A 16,628-nucleotide genomic window follows, 5' to 3' on the forward strand; every position below is an offset into this window, starting at 1 on the left:
GCCAGAGAGTAGGGAAGGTGGTTTGGGGATTTCATAGGGATGAACTAAGAGGTTACGAAGGTTAGGTGGACGGCGGAAAGACACTCTAGGTGGAGTGGGGAGGATTTCATGAAGGATGGATCTCATTTCAGGGCAGGATTTGAGGAAGTCGTATCCCTGCTGGAGAGCCACATTCAGAATCTGATCCAGTCCCGGAAAGTATCCTATCACAAGTGGGGCACTTTTGGGGTTCTTCTGTGGAAGGTTCTGGGTTTGAGGAGATGAGGAAGTGGCTCTGGTTATTTGCTTCCTCAAACCCGGAACCTTCCACAGAAGAACCCCAAAAGTGCCCCACTTGTGACAGGATACTTTCCGGGACTGGATCAGATTCTGAATGTGGCTCTCCAGCAGGGATACGACTTCCTCAAATCCTGCCCTGAAATGAGATCCATCCTTCATGAAATCCTCCCCACTCCACCTAGAGTGTCTTTCCGCCGTCCACCTAACCTTCTTAACCTCTTAGTTCATCCCTATGAAATCCCCAAACCACCTTCCCTACTCTCTGGCTCCTACCCTTGTAACCGCCCCCGGTGTAAAACCTGTCCCATGCACCCTCCCACCACCACCTACTCCAGTCCTGTAACCCGGAAGGTGTACACGATCAAAGGCAGAGCCACGTGTGAAAGCACCCACGTGATTTACCAACTGACCTGCCTACACTGTGAAGCCTTCTATGTGGGAATGACCAGCAACAAACTGTCCATTCGCATGAATGGACACAGGCAGACAGTGTTTGTTGGTAATGAGGATCACCCTGTGGCTAAACATGCCTTGGTGCACGGCCAGCACATCTTGGCACAGTGTTACACCGTCCGGGTTATCTGGATACTTCCCACTAACACCAACCTGTCAGAACTCCGGAAGTGGGAACTTGCCCTTCAGCATATCCTCTCTTCTCGCTATCCGCCAGGCCTCAATCTCCGCTAATTTCTAATTTCTATTTGCCGCCGCTCGTACCTCACCTGTCTTTCAACATCACCTTTGCCTCTGTACTTCCGCCTCGACTGACATCTCTGCCCAAACTCTTTGCCTTTACAAATGTCTGCTTGTGTCTGTGTATATGCGGATGGATATGTGTGTGTGTGCGACTGTATACCCGTCCTTTTTTCCCCCTAAGGTAAGTCTTTCCGCTCCCGGGATTGGAATGACTCCTTACCCTCTCCCTTAAAACCCACTTCCTTTCATCTTTCCCTCTCCTTCCCTCTTTCCTGACGACGCAACCGTTTGTTGCGAAAGCTAGAATTTTGTGTGTATGTTTGTGTTTGTTTGTGTGTCTATCGACCTGCCAGCGCTTTTGTTTGGTAAGTCTCATCATCTTTCTTTTTAGATATATTTTTTCCATGTGGAATGTTTCCCTCTGTTATATATATATAAAAACAAAGATGATGTGACTTACCGAACAAAAGCGCTGGCAGGTCGATAGACACACAAAATATGTCTGCTTGTGTCTGTATATGTGTGGATGGATATGTGTGTGTGTGCGAGTGTATACCTGTCCTTTTTTCCCCCTAAGGTAAGTCTTTCCGCTCCCGGAATTGGAATGACTCCTTACCCTCTCCCTTAAAACCCACATCCCTTCGTCTTTCCCTCTCCTTCCCTCTTTCCTGATGAGGCAACAGTTTGTTGCGAAAGCTTGAATTTTTTGTGTGTGTTTGTGTTTGTTTGTGTGTCTATCGACCTGCCAGCGCTTTTGTTCGGTAAGTCACATCATCTTTGTTTTTAGATATATTTTTCCTACGTGGAGTGTTTCCCTCTATTATATTGATATCAGTAATTTGAACCCAACAATTACGTTTGTTATTGACGCTGTTCCATTTCGAAATCTTTCCTGTCGTCTCTTTTTCTCTTTATTTTCTCTTTCTGTTTTTACCAGTAGTCTCACTTTGTATTCGCCTTCCGCTTTTCACCGTAATCTACTATACAATTTTTGCTCTAAATATGTCTGCTTGTGTCTGTATATGTGTGGATGGATATGTGTGTGTGTGCGAGTGTATACCTGTCCTTTTTTCCCCCTAAGGTACAAAATTCAAGCTTTCGCAACAAACTGTTGCCTCATCAGGAAAGAAGAAAGGAGAGGGAAAGACGAAAGGATGTGGGTTTTAGGGGAGAGGGTAAGGAGTCATTCCAATCCCGGAAGCGGAAAGACTTACCTTGGGGGAAAAAAGGACGGGTATACACTCGCACACACACACATATCCATCCACACATATACAGACACAAGCAGACATCTCACAAGCAGACATATTTAAAGACAAAGAGTTTGGGCAGAGATGTCAGTCGAGGCAGAAGTGAAGAGGCAAAGATGATGTTGAATGACAGGTGAGGTATGAGTGGCGGCAACTTGAAATTAGCGGAGATTGAGGCCTGGTGGGTAACGGGAAGAGAGGATATACTGAAGAGCAAGTTCCCATCTCCGGAGTACGGATGGGTTGGTGTTGGTGGGAAGTATCCAGATAACCCGGACAGTGTAACACTGTGCCAAGATGTTCTGGCCGTGCACCAAGGCATGTTTAGCCACAGGGTGATCCTCATTACCAACAAACACTGTCTGCCTGTGTCCATTCATGCGAATGGACAGTTTGTTGCTGGTCATTCCCACATAGAATGCATCACAGTGTAGGCAGGTCAGTTGGTAAATCACATGGGTGCTTTCACATGTGGCTCTGCCTTTGATCGTGTACACCTTCCGGGTTACAGGACTGGAGTAGGTGGTGGAGGGAGGGTGCATGGGACAGGTTTTACACCGGGGGCGGTTACAAGGATAGGAGCCAGAGGGTAGGGAAGGTGGTTTGGGGATTTCATAGGGATGAACTAACAGGTTACGAAGGTTAGGTGGACGGCGGAAAGACACTCTTGGTGGAGTGGGGAGGATTTCATGAAGGATGGATCTCATTTCAGGGCAGGATTTGAGGAAGTCGTATCCCTGCTGGAGAGCCACATTCAGAGTCTGGTCCAGTCCCGGAAAGTATCCTGTCACAAGTGGGGCACTTTTGTGGTTCTTCTGTGGGGGATTCTGGGTTCAAGGGGATGAGGAGGTGGCTCTGGTTATTTGCTTCTGTACCAGGTCGGGAGGGTAGTTGCGAGATGCGAAAGCTGTTGTCAGGTTGTGGGTGTAATGGTTCAGGGATTCCGGACTGGAGCAGATTCGTTTGCCACGAAGACCTAGGCTGTAGGGAAGGGACCGTTCGATGTGGAATGGGTGGCAGCTGTCATAATGGAGGTACTGTTGCTTGTTGGTGGGTTTGATGTGGACGGACGTGTGAAGCTGGCCATTGGACAGGTGGAGGTCAACGTCAAGGAAAGTGGCATAGGATTTGGAGTAGGACCAGGTGAATCTGATGGAACCAAAGGAGTTGAGGTTGGAGAGGAAATTCTGGAGTTCTTCTTCACTGTGAGTCCAGATCATGAAGATGTCATCAATAAATCTGTACCAAACTTTGGGTTGGCAGGCCTGGGTAACCAAGAAGGCTTCCTCTAAGCGACCCATGAATTGGTTGGCGTACGAGGGGGCCATCCTGGTACCCATGGCTGTTCCCTTTAATTGTTGGTATGTCTGGCCTTCAAAAGTGAAGAAGTTGTGGGTCAGGATGAAGCTGGCTAGGGTGATGAGGAAAGAGGTTTTAGGTAGGGTGGCAGGTGATCGGCGTGAAAGGAAATGCTCCATCGCAGTCAGGCCCTGGACGTGCGGAATATTTGTGTATAAGGAAGTGGCATCAATGGTTACAAGGATGGTTTCCAGGGGTAACAGATTGGGTAAGGATTCCAGGTGTTCGAGAAAGTGGTTGGTGTCTTTGATGAAGGATGGGAGACTGCATGTAATAGGTTGAAGCTGTTGATCTACGTAGGCAGAGATACGTTCTGTGGGGGCTTGGTAACCAGCTACAATTGGGCGGCCGGGATGATTAGGTTTGTGGATTTTAGGAAGAAGGTAGAAGGTAGGGGTGCGGGGTGTCGGTGGGGTCAGGAGGTTGATGGAGTCAGGTGAAAGGTTTTGCAGGGGGCCTAAGGTTCTGAGGATTCCTTGAAGCTCCGCCTGGACATCGGGAATGGGGTTACCTTGGCAAACTTTGTATGTGGTGTTGTCTGAAAGCTGACGCAGTCCCTCAGCCGCATACTCCCGACGATCAAGTACCACGGTCGTGGAACCCTTGTCCGCCGGAAGAATGACGATGGATCGGTCAGCCTTCAGATCACGGATAGCCTGGGCTTCAGCAGTGGTGATGTTGGGAGTAGGATTAAGGTTTTTTAAGAAGGATTGAGATGCAAGGCTGGAAGTCAGAAATTCCTGGAAGGTTTGGAGAGGGTGGTTTTGAGGAAGAGGAGGTGGGTCCCGCTGCGACGGAGGACGGAACTGTTCCAGGCAGGGTTCAATTTGGATGGTGTCTTGGGGAGTTGGATCATTAGGAGTAGGATTAGGATCATTTTTCTTCATGGCAAAGTGATATTTCCAGCAGAGAGTACGGGTGTAGGACAGTAAATCTTTGGGAGGGCTGTTTGGTTGAATCTGGGAGTGGGGCTGAAGGTGATGCCTTTGGATAGGACAGAGGTTTCGGATTGGGAGAGAGGTTTGGAGGAAAGGTTAACTACTGAGTTAGGGTGTTGTGGTTCTAGATTGTGTTGATTGGAATTTTGAGGTTTTGGAGGGAGTGGAGCTGGAAGTGGGAGATTGAGTAGATGGGAGAGACTGGGTTTGTGTGCAATGAGAGGAGGTTGAGGTTTGCTGGAAAGGTTGTGAAGGGTGAGTGAGTTGCCTTTCCGGAGGTGGGAAACCAGGAGATTGGATAGTTTTTTGAGGTGGAGGGTGGCATGCTGTTCTAATTTACGGTTGGCCTGTAGGAGGATGCTCTGAACAGCCGGTGTGGATGTGGGAGAGGAAAGATTAAGGACTTTTATTAAGGATAGGAGTTGACGGGTGTGTTCATTGGCTGAGTTGATGTGTAGGTGAAGGATTAGGTGGGTGAGGGCAATGGATTGTTCAGTTTGGAACTGGTATAGGGACTGATGGAAAGAAGGGTTGCAGCCAGAGATGGGAACTTTAAGTGTGAGGCCTTTGGGGGTAATGCTAAATGTCAGACAAGCCTGAGAAAATAGAATATGGGAGCGTAATCTGGCTAGGGCGAAGGCATGTTTGCGCAGGGAATGTAAATAAAACTTAATGGGGTCATTGTGGGGGTGTTGTGAGGGTGACATGGTATTAGAAGGTGGAAAGTGTAAAATGAGGCGAAATGAAAATGAAAATAAAAATATATGGGGAGAGATAAAGGTGAACTGGAAAGTAACTGAATATCTGGTGTGAAAAAAGGCGAGTAGGTGTTGGTTACAGCTGGGCTATGTTGGACTTGGGTTGGTAGACAACGATGTGCACAAAGGTTAGGTGGTTGTGTTGCCGCCAAAACACGTTAAAGGACGGAGAAATTCGGGAAAACTTCGAAAAACTGCGTGCAATATATTAAAAGGAGTGGTTTTGTGGTGGCAGATTATGAAAACGAGGCTAACAATTGTCTGACGAAGAAATAATGACGTTAAAACCCTGAAATGAGATCCATCCTTCATGAAATCCTCCCCACTCCACCAAGAGTGTCTTTCCGCCATCCACCTAACCTTCGTAACCTGTTAGTTCATCCCTATGAAATCCCCAAACCACCTTCCCTACCCTCTGGCTCCTATCCTTGTAACCGCCCCCGGTGTAAAACCTGTCCCATGCACCCTCCCTCCACCACCTACTCCAGTCCTGTAACCCGGAAGGTGTACACGATCAAAGGCAGAGCCACATGTGAAAGCACCCACGTGATTTACCAACTGACCTACCTACACTGTGATGCATTCTATGTGGGAATGACCAGCAACAAACTGTCCATTCACATGAATGGACACAGGCAGACAGTGTTTGTTGGTAATGAGGATCACCCTGTGGCTAAACATGCCTTGGTGCACGGCCAGCACATCTTGGCACAGTGTTACACTGTCCGGGTTATCTGGATACTTGCCACCAACACCAACCCATCCGAACTCCGGAGATGGGAACTTGCTCTTCAGTATATCCTCTCTTCCCGTTACCCACCAGGCCTCAATCTCCGCTAATTTCAAGTTGCCGCCACTCATACCTCACCTGTCATTCAACATCATCTTTGCCTCTTCACTTCTGCCTCGACTGACATCTCTGCCCAAACTCTTTGTCTTTAAATATGTCTGCTTGTGAGATGTCTGCTTGTGTCTGTATATGTGTGGATGGATATGTGTGTGTGTGCGAGTGTATACCCGTCCTTTTTTCCCCCAAGGTAAGTCTTTCCGCTCCCGGGATTGGAATGACTCCTTACCCTCTCCCCTAAAACCCACATCCTTTCGTCTTTCCCTCTCCTTTCTTCTTTCCTGATGAGGCAACAGTTTGTTGCGAAAGCTTGAATTTTGTGTGTGTGTTTGTGTTTGTTTGTGTGTCTATCGACCTGCCAGCGCTTTTGTTCGGTAAGTCACATCATCTTTGTTTTTAGATACACACACACATGACAAATAAAATAGTGTAACTATTGGTGCATGTTTTCTTAAAATATATAGTGTTAAATGTTGAGGGGAGTTCTAAAAACTGGTAAGACTATAAAGGACATGAAAATGCCAGAATTGAAGGCTGTGACCAGTTTGGGGCAGGAGAAAATGTGAGAAAGTGAAATATACCTACATGATGTAGAAATAAAGGAAAGAGAAGTTTATCATGTACCGATATTCAGAGCTCATGGATGTTTCAAAAACAATATGAGAAGGTTGAGACATGGCAGTGGTAGATTCTTCCACTTTGCATGCTCAGCACGCTCATAGCTAATCTGTCGATAAATCAAAATAATGGAGAGTGATTAGTATATGCAATCACAGGATGATGTACATACAATTTGATTAGAGTGAGTTTTGCGAAAACATGCTTTGTGATTTGAGTGTTAGATCTCAAGATATATCAGTTTCAACTAAGCACTGAAATTAGAATTTGTAGGGCCACCTGAAGGCAGGAAGCTACCATTGTTGCATAGGGAGGAAAGGGAGGGGGAAGGGTGGACAATGGCACCATGTCATTAGGGCAGGCAGGAGAACATAGTTGCAGAGGGGTTCGGAGAGCTGACATAAGGTTTTGCTAAGGCGCAAACAATTAGTAAGACTGAATTTCTGAGGGCAGATATCCCTTGGAAATCAGCAAATGGACGAGTCCAAGGAAAGGACGACCAAGGAAAAAAAAAATAGTACATCCAAAAAACGCTTTTTAAGACAATAAAAATGAAGTGAAAATTTTTCAGAGAGTACTGCTAAAGAGTATCCACTGGAGAAACCAATATAGGACACTGCAGTTTCGATAGACAAATAATTCATAAAGTGGCTTGTCTGATGTCACAGCAGCCTCAAAAGTTCTAAATAAGACAGACAGGCCATTGAATGGAAGAAAACGTCTTGGGGCCTGGCTGATGTCGGACCTACTTTGGACTGTAATCCACCTTGGTTACATCATATGTTTTCTATTTGTTCATTTCATATTGAATAAGACTAAATAGATACAATCACATAGGCAGTCTTTTTAGTTGCCGTTTCAATATTTAATTTTGCTGGTGGCAATATCTACAGAATTAGATGGAGACAGTTTAAGTGAACAAAGCATATGAAAGGGTCACATCATGAATCAACCAACTGTCGGTCAGTGGGTTGAGGGCTTCATTGGTATACTGGCTCATTGTTGTAACAAGATGTCGAAGATGGTTGAGTCTAGGTTGTTGGTGTGATTTTTGTTCTGAGGAAATCGTGTGATTTTATTGAAGGCAGAGTCCAAAACTTTCCTAAGAGCTACATGGCACAGCATCAAAGTGATTTTAAGGTTATCTGTAACTAAGTTCGATACAATGGGATTGTTTTGTATCCACATTAGTTTGTCTCCCAAACTCCCTGAATTCAGATAAGTACTGTTGTCAATTTTTCATAAATGTTGTACATGTGTAACTTCAACTTCATTAGCAAGTAACTGGCCATGAAAAAATAGTTGATTTTACCAGATAGTCTGTTCTTTCTCTGTTGGTACACTGACCCTTTTCCGAGTGTTATTGTAGTCATGCAAGATTCAGTGATGTGTGCAGCATAAAAAGAACTGCATCATAGGTAGGGATTGTGTGGATGGACTTAAGGCACGCACTCGCTTAACAGTTCTATGACAAAATGAAATCCTGCACTCCTGTTGGACCGTTGATTACCGTCACATGCAAGTTGTTCTGTATTACATTACGTTTACTGCCTTGGTTCTTTCTGTCGATGCAGTCCAGTGTATTTAAATGTATTAACATCAAATTGATAAACTATGTTCACAAAATAACTGAGAGAAGGTCAACTGTGTTACAGTTTAAGTTGAAATTTCAATGAATGTTGTTGATCAGTAGAACACAGGTAGCTAACACAAACAACAGTCGGAAATTACCGGTAAATAATGGTTTGTGTCTATTAGTATGGCTTTCACAAAGTGACAATCTGAGAGAGAAAAGGTTGTAATGAAATATTTCTATCTGTAACATTGCTAACTGTGGTGAAAAATGGACCAAATTTGTGAATGAGCAACTCTGTAGTTTTAGCCCGAACTGAAAAGTTAAGCAATGAGAAACAAAAAATGGAATGGACTACAGGTGCTTACTAAGATGTGTGATTGCATGTCAGTGTTAGAAATATAGAATGGTGATATGGGAGGAAATAAGAATAGTCCAACATAGTTGGGCAGATGTTGACACTAATCTGTGTGTGCTCTGGAGTCAACAAAAGCTCTTCCCCATCCAACACGTCTAAGTAGACTGTGAATGAAAGCATTAAGTTTCATCAAACTGCACTATTGTCGATGAAGTTAAATAAATAACCAAGTGTAAGATCACAAAATCGTAGAAGATTAGAACATATATTCACTATCCTCCTTGTTCTCGAGGCTGAAGGCCATTCTGCATAGTGTGCGGAATGCTAATTTCTCCAAGGTAAAATTAGCTCCTTCCCGGACAACATTTCTGAGTAGTACTAGACACTGAAGGCCAATTTGTCTAGCCAGATGGGTAGTTGCTGTTCTGGAGCAAAATGCTCCTCACCACCAAGTAGGCCTGATTAGACAGTGAAGAAACTGGTTACATTTCATCAAAGTGTATGTTTATAGATCATGGTAAAAATTGCAGAAGAATGTAAGAACACAGTATCACAACAGACTGAAACATGTACTCACAGTCCCATTTCTTGCACTCGAGTTTGAAGACTGTTTTATCTAGTGAGCAGAATGCTTGTTACTCTGCGCCAAATTCAGCTCCTTTCTAGACAACAGGCCTGAGTAGTACTTGGCCGTGAAGGCTGTTTTGTTGGCGAGCAGAATACCTGCTGCCCTGGACCAATATAGTCATCCTCCAGCCAGCAGGCTTGAGTAGACTGTGAACAAAAACGGTTCCTTGTTATCAAAATGTACCCACATCGTTAGAGGTAAAAAATATAAACAAGTGTGTGAACAAAATATCAAGCAGACTGGATCATGTACTCACCATCCTACTTCCTATTGTTGAGTCTGAACACCATCTTGCCTGGTGAGCAGAATGCTTCCTGCTCTGGGCTGAAATCAGCTTCTTCAAGGACAATAGATCTGAGTAGTGGTTGGCTCTGAAGGTCGTTTTGTCAAGTGTTCAGAACAGTTGCTGCTTAGGGACAAAATCAGCACACTGCCAGCAAACAGGGCTGAGTAACTGTGAACAAAAGAACTATATTTCATTAAAATACACCCCAGTTGATCAATGTGAAAAATATAAACCAGTGTAAGAAGACATTATCACAGGACACTGGATTGGATACTCACCATTTTAGTTCCTTAGGTCGAGTTCGAACGCCGTTTTGCATGGCAAGCAGAATTCTTGCTGCTCCAGGATATAATCAGATCCTTTCTGGCCAACAGTGCTTGGTCCTGAAGAGTGTTTTGTTTAGACAGCACAACACTTGCTGCTCTGGGCCAGTATAGTCACTCTTCTGTCCAGCAGGACTGTGTAGACTGTGAACAAAAAGGTTACATGTTATCAAGATGTACCCATATCGATAGAGGTACAAAATATAAACAAATGTGTGTACAAAATGTCAAGCAGACTGGATCATATACTCACCATCCTACTTATTGTGCTCTAGTCTGAATGGCGTTTTGTGTGGTGAGCGGAATGCTTGCTGCTCTGGACTAAAACCAGCTTCTTCCCGGCCTACAGGTCTGAGTAGTGCTGGCCATGAGGGCAATTTTGTGGAGTGTGCAGAACAGGTGTTCCTTGGGGCCAAAATTGGCACACTCCCAGCTAACATGCTTGAGAAGACTGTGAACAAACAGGTTAAAGTTTATCAAAATGTACCCATATCGACAGAGCTAAAAAAATATAAACAAATTTATGAACACATTATCACATCAGTGTTGATTGTATACTAACCAGTCTACTTCTCACACTCAACTTCTAGCGCGCAGAATGCTGGCTCCGCATGGGGCAGAGCAAGTTCCTGTCCACCTGACATGCCTGAGTGCACTGTGAAGAAAAAGATTAACTTTCATGAAAATGCACCCTTGTTTACAAAGGTAAGAAACATAAAGTGGTCTAAGAACACAATAAAATTTACAAAACTGATTAGTTAGTTGTGCAGCAAATTTAATCTCAACTGTTTACACCAAAAGATGTGTAAGTTTACAGTGTAGAAAACATAGGGTAAAATGTTGTTATGATCAAAACACAAATGTCGCGTGAGTATCTACAGCAAGTAGTTTAGTTCTTGTGTTCGATGCTGAGCAGTGGTGGAGCAACTTAGTAGTGTTTTGGAGAGTGGATAGTAAGCATTTTATCCATTGCTGTAACTTTTTATTATTTAACGCTGGTTACGACAGTCATACAGCCATCCAACACACCATTCAAGCAATTCTATCTTTGCAGCATAAATTCAGAAAATTTTCATCCCTCAACTACACTATCACACACACACACACACACACACACACACACACACACACACACACACACACATACAAACACACATTAATTTCAGAGTTGCTGACTGCATAAGTCGTCACGGTGGGTTTATTCTTTTTGGGAATAGCTATCTTATTTCCATATTGTCTGCAATGAGGATGCTCGATAATAGGTTCAAGGCAATGACATCGGTATCAGGCAGAAGCGGCAGGATGGTGGAAGGTCTCCTGTATCCCACATACAGAATCTGATGAAGTAGTATGCATGTCCCATATTTCCATCGCTGGTAGGCAAACACGATGTGGTTAACTTCATCTCACACTCTGTATTGCCATGTAGTGAGCCCACCCTCCTAGTTATGTAAAAATGTGATTTAAATGGTTATTGCTTGAATTTTAGAAGTACCAATGTTTCATAAGCACCTTGCAGTATAGTTCACCTAGTATACATGTGGAGTTGTCGTATATCCACTGCCTTATAAAAAAAAGAGTGAAACTCCCAGAAACCATGGTCAGATAACAATGTAACTTCATCTATGTTCACACAATCCATGCATTTAAAACTCCCTGACAGATTAAAACTGTGTACCGTACCAATACGCGAAGTCTGGAAGTTTCATATTAGCGCACACTCCACTGCAGAGTGAAAATCTCATTCTGAATCCACGTATTTCTAAAAGATTAGTGTAGCAATTCTCTAAGACAGAATGGCCACCAAACTACGTTAGTGGTGTTCATGTTTGGTGTTGTACCGGAACTGGTAGGATATATAAGGAACATGAACAGCTTCAAATGTTGAGTGGTCACTGTAAATGACATTTATATGCTGCATACACATGAGAGACAGCATTACCAGCTCCTGACTGGACTGAAAGTAGCCTCACAATGGGCGTCCATTTGGTTGGCTGGTCAAATAATGCAGTGTCAAGATGTCACATTGGTTTAAAATTGAACACACACACACACACACACACACACACACACACACACACACACACATGTGTAGGCTACTGTTTACACTACAACACAAATGTATCCATCTGGAGTGATGCCATGACTGGGAAGTACAGACTGCTCACGAATGGCTTTGCACTGAGTTCAGCAATAAATCGTTGTTCTACATTACCCTGACGACGATGGTAAACGAGTGTGGTGGCAGCATGGGGAGAGGTCCCATTCATCCACTGGTTTGGAGAGACACAATTTGTTTGCACCTGGTCTCATATTGAGATGAGCTATCAGATACGATTTCAGGTCATGGCTGGTAGAGATTAACTGAACTGTGATAGCACCCTGGTTTGACATGGACATGCTGCACCATCATGCATTATCTCTCATGTGACAGTATCATGTTGCATTTTTTTAACAGCACAATGCCTATCCACACATGGATGTATATCTGTGAACTGTCTGTGTAACTGAGATACCCTTATGGCCTGCAAGATCCCTAGATCTATCCCTGATGGTGCATGATTTAGACCAGTTCGAACATCAATGACGTCGTCATTCCTGTATCCAGAATATCAAGTATGATTACAATCGTCGTGGGTTGGGATACCTCAGGAGAAACTCTTTCTAACCAATTTAGATCATGCATCCAGGCAGGAGGGATTTCAGCATCTTGCTGATAAATGAAGTAATTTTGACTCAGTGTGTTAATCACTGAAATAGCATCATGTATCCTCTCAACTCATGAAATTTCATTTCATCTCCTCCGCCTTTTCTGGGCATTTCTCTATTTTAGTCAAACAGTGCAACTTGGACTCCACTACAGCGATGTCCTCTGATAGAGGAAGATGTTATCCATTTGTGTCTTAATGCTTACTTTTATTTTGATTACAGATGACATGTTCTGGATCTCATCGTACTCTTGACTGCTCCTGGTAATCTCTTATTTCGCTAACCTCTCAACCATGTTAGCCCAATTAGGATGACTATCCTATCTGCAAAAAGGGACAAAAATATTGTTTCAGGCCATGGAGGAAGTATATCTAAAACAGTAAATTTTATCAATGGTGTTAGTTCCTCTGTGACGAATATTTATAAAAAGGGAACTAACGAGAACTTATTTGGAAATGAAAGTATTTGCATGTGTAAATGCGATTGGCTTCTTGCAGCATCAATTGACAGTGACAGTAACATTTCAAAAGACATTTCTCTCCTTACATCTTTTCATTTTGACAACTGACTTTTCATGAATATGAATTTTTCACTTTTATTCATTCATTACTTCTTCTTCTTTTGAGACTGCCTTTGTTCTGCATCATGCAAAGGGTCGGCAGTGTTTTGTACAGAACTGAAATGGTTAATTTTAAGGGACAGCCGGAATTCTTTCCTTCACCACCGCATACTCCCCCCTCCCCCCTCCGGGATGGAATCAGTGTACCCCAGCTGCCTGCGACGAGAGTAAACCATGAAATAGTGTGAACAAGAGCATCCTAAGACTTTGTCGTAAATATCTCAACTCTAGACAAAGGAGTGCACCTCTTGTGGGTTAATTTTAAGGGCTTGCCGGATTACTGGTCTGGGGGCATGTATTGGTTCAGTACAGAATTGTGTCATAAAACTGTTGACCCAGTCCTGACACAAGCTAGCTAGTCCACAGCTGATGTAACTGGTTCTTGATATCCTGGATAGTTTCACTGGGATGGAGATGGCGTATGAGCTGATGTCTGATATATGCTATTGGGTACAGAGCTAATAGCTAAACATAACACAGAGAGCTGATAGGGACGCATGTTGCATGTGGACGATCGTTGTCCTCTTGAAAAATGGCGGCATGATACTTTCTCATAGAAGGCACCACATGAAGATGCAGGATGTAAGTGATGTACTATTGTGCCGTCAGAGTTCCCTTGGTCAATACCAGCCACTACCGGAAGTGATACCCGATTTTTCCCTACACTGGAAGAATCATACAGCAATACTCCAAATGCAGCCTTTTGTGTTGTGGTGTTAATGCCAGCCTACACATGGCATAGTAATCCCCTAGTCTGGCTGCTGGTTGTCTCTGACCAATGTTGCGGGATGACACAGAATGTAGAGGGAGTCCATTAATTGTTCTCAAATAGCAGACAAGGATATCTAAGGGTTACAATATGTTTCGTGCACAATAAGGAGAATCACCTTTGTGGTGTAATCATAAGTGTTTGATTGGAACCAAAAGTTCAAAATAAGACAGACAGGCCATTGAATGGAAGAAAACGTATTGGGGCCTGGCTGATGTCGGACCTACTTTGGATTGTAATCCGCCTTGGTTACATCATATGTTTTCCATTTGTTCATTTCATATTGAATAAGACTAAATAGATACAATCACATAGGCAGTCTTTTTAGTTCCCGTTTCAATATTTAATTTTGCTGGTGGCAATATCTACAGACTTAGATGGAGGCAGTTTAAGTGAACAAAGCATATGAAAGGGTCACATCATGAATCAACCAACTGTCGGTCAGTGGGTTGAGGGCTTCATTGGTATACTGGCTCATTGTTGTAACAAGATGTCGAAGATGGTTGAGTCTAGGTTGTTGGTGTGATTTTTGTTCTGAGGAAATCGTGTGATTTTATTGAAGGCAGAGTCCAAAACTTTCCTAAGAGCTACATGGCACAGCATCAAAGTGATTTTAAGGTTATCTGTAACTAAGTTCGATACAATGGGATTGTTTTGTATCCACATTAGTTTGTCTCCCAAACTCCCTGAATTCAGATAAGTACTGTTGTCAATTTTTCATAAATGTTGTACATGTGTAACGTCAACTTCATTAGCAAGTAACTGGCCATGAAAAAATAGTTGATTTTACCAGATAGTCTGTTCTTTCTCTGTTGGTACACTGACCCTTTTCCGAGTGTTATTGTAGTCATGCAAGATTCAGTGATGTGTGCAGCATAAAAAGAACTGCATCATAGGTAGGGATTGTGTGGCTGGACTTAAGGCACGCACTCGCTTAACAGTTCTATGACAAAATGAAATCCTGCACTCCTGTTCGACCGTTGATTACCGTCACATGCAAGTTGTTCTGTATTACATTACGTTTACTGCCTTGGTTCTTTCTGTCGATGCAGTCCAGTGTATTTAAATGTATTAACATCAAATTGATAAACTATGTTCACAAAATAACTGAGAGGTCAACTGTGTTACAGTTTAAGTTAAAATTTCAATGAATGTTGTTGATCAGTAGAACACAGGTAGCTAACACAAACAACAGTCGGAAATTACCGGTAAATAATGGTTTGTGTCTATTAGTATGGCTTTCACAAAGTGACAATCTGAGAGAGAAAAGGTTGTAATGAAATATTTCTATCTGTAACATTGCTAACTGTGGTGAAAAATGGACCAAATTTGTGAATGAGCAACTCTGTAGTTTTAGCCCGAACTGAAAAGTTAAGCAATGAGAAACAAAAAATGGAATGGACTACAGGTGCTTACTAAGATGTGTGATTGCATGTCAGTGTTAGAAATATAGAATGGTGATATGGGAGGAAATAAGAATAGTCCAACATAGTTGGGCAGATGTTGACACTAATCTGTGTGTGCTCTGGAGTCAACAAAAGCTCTTCCCCATCCAACACGTCTAAGTAGACTGTGAATGAAAGCATTAAGTTTCATCAAACTGCACTATTGTCGATGAAGTTAAATAAATAACCAAGTGTAAGATCACAAAATCGTAGAAGATTAGAACATATACTCACTATCCTCCTTGTTCTCGAGGCTGAAGGCCATTCTGCATAGTGTGCGGAATGCTAATTTCTCCAAGGTAAAATTAGCTCCTTCCCGGACAACATTTCTGAGTAGTACTAGACACTGAAGGCCAATTTGTCTAGCCAGATGGGTAGTTGCTGTTCTGGAGCAAAATGCTCCTCACCACCAAGTAGGCCTGATTAGACAGTGAAGAAACTGGTTACATTTCATCAAAGTGTATGTTTATAGATCATGGTAAAAATTGCAGAAGAATGTAAGAACACAGTATCACAACAGACTGAAACATGTACTCACAGTCCCATTTCTTGCACTCGAGTTTGAAGACTGTTTTATCTAGTGAGCAGAATGCTTGTTACTCTGCGCCAAATTCAGCTCCTTTCTAGACAACAGGCCTGAGTAGTACTTGGCCGTGAAGGCTGTTTTGTTGGCGAGCAGAATACCTGCTGCCCTGGACCAATATAGTCATCCTCCAGCCAGCAGGCTTGAGTAGACTGTGAACAAAAACGGTTCCTTGTTATCAAAATGTACCCACATCGTTAGAGGTAAAAAATATAAACAAGTGTGTGAACAAAATATCAAGCAGACTGGATCATGTACTCACCATCCTACTTCCTATTGTTGAGTCTGAACACCATCTTGCCTGGTGAGCAGAATGCTTCCTGCTCTGGGCTGAAATCAGCTTCTTCAAGGACAATAGATCTGAGTAGTGGTTGGCTCTGAAGGTCGTTTTGTCAAGTGTTCAGAACAGTTGCTGCTTTGGGACAAAATCAGCACACTGCCAGCAAACAGGGCTGAGTAACTGTGAACAAAAGAACTATATTTCATTAAAATACACCCCAGTTGATCAATGTGAAAAATATAAACCAGTGTAAGAAGACATTATCACAGGACACTGGATTGGATACTCACCATTTTAGTTCCTTAGGTCG

At 43.1% G+C, this 16,628-nt stretch overlaps 1 long non-coding RNA gene across 2 annotated transcripts in view; it reads left to right on the forward strand.

Moving 5' to 3' along the window:
* The first annotated feature begins 10,569 nt into the window (after nucleotides 1–10,569).
* Nucleotides 10,570–16,628, forward strand: part of LOC126203653 (uncharacterized) — a 29,053-nt gene continuing 22,994 nt past the window's right edge. For both annotated transcript variants that reach the window (XR_007540338.1, XR_007540337.1), the window contains exon 1: nucleotides 10,570–10,618. This is a non-coding gene — a long non-coding RNA (uncharacterized LOC126203653). The remainder of the gene's footprint in view (nucleotides 10,619–16,628) is intronic.

Source organism: Schistocerca nitens, chromosome 9 (assembly GCF_023898315.1).
Source record: "Schistocerca nitens isolate TAMUIC-IGC-003100 chromosome 9, iqSchNite1.1, whole genome shotgun sequence".
In the NCBI taxonomy this organism is placed as follows: Eukaryota; Metazoa; Arthropoda; class Insecta; order Orthoptera; family Acrididae; genus Schistocerca; species Schistocerca nitens.